We start from the raw sequence: 4,078 nt of genomic DNA, 5'->3' as shown, positions 1-4,078 counted from the left end.
AAGGCTCACCATTCACATTAATGGGTGAGATGACCATCTCATAGTGGAATCAAATTGCAAAGGGAACGTCTTAGGAAGTAACACAATTGTCCTGCTTTTCATTTAGCTCATGATTAATGATATATATTATATTTTATCATAATTTTTGGAATGTAGTTTCCAATTTGTGTCTAGGGAGTGCTATTCTTTAGTAAACTCCTTAGCTAGGAAGGTTGTGTTTGTCTCAAGTAGAATGATACGGCCACATTTCATTCCACAACTAATGAAACCCTATAATAATTATTATTATTATTATTTTCATTTTTTTTTTTTTTTGGTAGAACAGAACCCTATAATTTGGCAACTACAAAATCAAGTTCTGCTAATTTTCACGAATAGAATTCTGTTTAAAAAAAAAAAAAATCACAGGTAATGATATTCATGAGGTTATAAGATGCTGAATGTTTCCAATGGACTGTGGCTTGCATAGAAACGCAACCCTAAAACGATACAAAAGATAATGAAAAATAAGAACAAACAATGTACATAGGTTTACGAGGTTCAGTAAGATTGCCTACGTCCTCAGTGAGATGAGATCATGTTTCACTATCAATGGAGAATAAGGTTACAACACTCGTCCTCACACCTCTCAATATTGCTTGCATTACAGAGAAAGAAACCCTCGCTACAAATATATAACGAAAATTCCTAATCTGGAAAGTACAAAATTGCCCTCAAATAAAAAATTCAAGCAGGGGGTTGCGCCCCCTACACCCCCGCTATGCAGGGGGCAGGAGGCCCCCCACGGTTGCTAACTGGTAAGTAGGATCATCGTTCTTCCTGTCGAGGCACCTGCACCAGTACTCCCTGGATTAAACTGTGACGAATTACAAGACATCGTATACCAACAGCTTATATGTTATACGATTGCATATGCCATATAGATACTTGCCCAACATATGAATATGGTACGTCTCTTGTTTATATTCGGGAAATATATATATATATATATATATTCTGACACAAACATTCAAACTCATATGACCATGTATCCCATTGCTTCTTTCAGCTCTCTAATCACTTGCTCTCATCACTTACAAGAGTCATAATGGTTTGAGAATTTGGTATTGGAATCGAAATGTTTAAGGCCAATATCAATCTAGATTGGTCAAGATTAGATACAAATTCCCCTATTTTCAATTGAAAAAATCATATTTTTTAGCTATTTTACCCTCATTTATACGGTATTGACTTAGAATTAGGATCCATCAACACCGATTTCAACCCGATCCAACCGATTCGATTCCTCAAACCATGGTCATGACCTCTGTTAGTTAAAACGGGAACGGCAAAAAAACATTGTTCGGTACGGGTATGTTTAAAACGGATCAAAACGTGAACGGGACGGTCAAAAATACGGTCAAATACGATAAAAACGGGAAAAAATAAAAAACGGACAATACGTGTTTTAAACTTTTATATTTAAATAATACGGTGTCAAAAAAAGGGCAATATATAGACATAAATTGGCATAATAATTCTCTAAATACCTAGATAACAATCAAAATAAATAGTCCCGTTTTAAACGTTTCTATTTTAAAAAGTTTATATTTTTTAAAATCCGTTTTTTACTGTCAAAAAAACGGTACGGCGTTTAAAACGGCAAAAAAACTTCAAATAGTCCCGTTCCTGTTTTTTATCAACTTTCTGTGAAAAATTCGATAAACGGCGTTTAAAACGACAAAAAAAGGGGACGCCATTTTAAACGCGTTTTAAACGCGAATAAACTAACTAGGGTCAAGACTCATGATGCTATTGGAGACATGGAATCTTGGGGTACTTCTAAAGCTGTGTCATAACCTCATGGCCAATACGGCAAATCAATTATTATACTTTTTTGTTTTTTCTGGGTAAGAATCAATTATTATATTCGTTACTTTATTTAGTGAATCGTGAGTCTCGTGACGCCATTGGAGAATGGAGACTTGGAGTACTCCTACAGCTGCTATGTGGTCAAGTTCCTTGTGACCTGTAACCCAAAGTTGTTTATAATTATACTGCTAGGAGACCCATAAGTCAGGCAGAGAAAGCTAAAAATATTCTCCTCTTTTGCTTTATATAACCCTAGTTGTCTTTCCATGTTTGAGAAACAACAACGACAACAACAAGCTTTGTATACTTAACCTTTCTCTCCACCCATTCCTCATCTTCCTCACTCATCCATGGAAACCACCAAGTCACTCTTTATGACCACCTCCAATTCACTAAAGCCTCTGCTAGATGAGCTCCCTAGTGTTACCTGGTGGGGTGACTTTGCTCTATACCAATGGGAAGGCTTCTGGTATGTACCATGTCATCTTGAAGGCGCCATTGAAGCTCGATCGCGATTTGAAGCTCGCGACGATGATGTTATCTTAGCTTCTTCCATGAAAACAGGCACCACATGGCCCAAAGCCCTTGTTACTTGCATCATGAATCGTCCATGTCAAGTTGGTATCAATGGGGAAGCTCAATTAGTGGATGACCCTTTGGTTGCCAAAGCCTCCTTCTTCCTACCTACAAACCTTAGAAATTCATGTCTATAAAGGGGACCCAACTCCTCCAGATCTCTCAGTTATCCCTTCTCCTAGTGTCTTTCACACTCACATGCCCTATAAAGTTCTTCCAAAGTCAATCAAGAGCTTAGAGTGCAAGATCATTTATGTCATTAGGAACCCTAAAGACATCTTTGTGTCCCTATGGCACTTTAAGAACACAGTTAGGACAGCTTGTTGAAATTGTATATTGGCATTCACTTTAATGTATGTACAATGGTGCTCTTATATAGAGATTACAGTTATTGAATTATAAAAAAACTCTATGATCACATGTGGGAGACTCAAACTCTAATAGTAATGGGGTAGGACTCTGTTAACATATGTGAGTAATGGACAGAAAGTCTATTATCATATGTGAGAGTCATATTCCAACTCTGCTGTCTCATGAGGTAGTCTTGGACTGCAAGTAGTCTCTAGAGTTTGTGCTCACTGAAAATGCCTATAATGTAGGAGAGGTTGTTGAGTGTGAGTATGACTCTAGAGGTTGAGTTTGTGTGGGACGCTAACTATCCTGATACACCCCCTCAAGGTAGAGATTTGAATGGTTGAATCCGCAGCTTGTCCCGTAGAAAGGAGAACCTTGTAGAGCTGAGAGCTTTGGTAAGGATATCGGTTATCTGGTCATGTGTTGAAATGAACTGCACTTGAAGTTCCTTGGAGGCGACTTTATCATGAACGAAGTGGAAATCAATTTCAACATGCTTGGTACGAGCATGAAAGACTGGACTGACCGAAAGGTAAGTGGACCCAAGGATTAAAGTATCGGTATCGATCACCGTATCGATCGGTCAAAATTAAGATATGTATCGGAGGGTATCGTATCGTATCGGAGATACGCTAAGATACGCTAAAGATACGCAAAGATACGCTAAAGATACGCACATAAATTGATAGGAAACACATTTTTATACACTTTTGCATAAAAAAATAGTTAAAAAAAACTATATATAACATGTAGAATACATAAATACTTAAGTAGAGGGTATTGTATTGATAGACAAATATATTGAGTTGAAAATGTTCAAAATGATGAGGTTTGAGTTTCTTACAGTTTTTTCTTTCCTCATTGCCATTGCCACTGTAATGAGTGCCGTGAAGAGTGTCGTGGTGGTTCAAATCCTTGACTAGGACCTTCTTCTTCAATAGGAGCAAGTACGATGATATTCTGTACTTGTCGAATATAGGCACAATATTTACCCCAGTCAAACTATTTATGGTAGTGGGTCTCCCATTCATTGTAGAAAAATTAAATTTTTTTTATGGAAGTTGTAGATTAAATGTTTTTAAAGAACATATAAAAAATCAACAAAGTGTGGACCAATATATATGAGTAGATCTAAGAAATAAAAAAAAAATTGAAACCCTCACTTTTTTTGGGAAAAAATGTGGGTTTCATTTGAAATCATGTATTTAGTAATTATAAGTTATGACATTATTTTTAAGAGTTGAATGAACTAAATTTTTTGAAAAAAAAAATTGGAGAATTTTTCTTTTTTTTTTTT

The 4,078-nt window shown here is 36.3% G+C and overlaps 1 pseudogene; it reads left to right on the top strand.

Annotated features, from left to right (window-relative positions):
- Window positions 1-2,170: 2,170 nt before the first annotated feature.
- Window positions 2,171-4,078, top strand: part of LOC122081229 — an 11,482-nt pseudogene continuing 9,574 nt past the window's right edge.

Source organism: Macadamia integrifolia, chromosome 6, assembly GCF_013358625.1.
Source record: "Macadamia integrifolia cultivar HAES 741 chromosome 6, SCU_Mint_v3, whole genome shotgun sequence".
Taxonomy (NCBI): domain Eukaryota; kingdom Viridiplantae; phylum Streptophyta; class Magnoliopsida; order Proteales; family Proteaceae; genus Macadamia; species Macadamia integrifolia.
The sequence above is the reverse complement of the archived record's forward strand: the minus strand, read 5'-3'. Positions and strand labels throughout refer to the sequence as shown.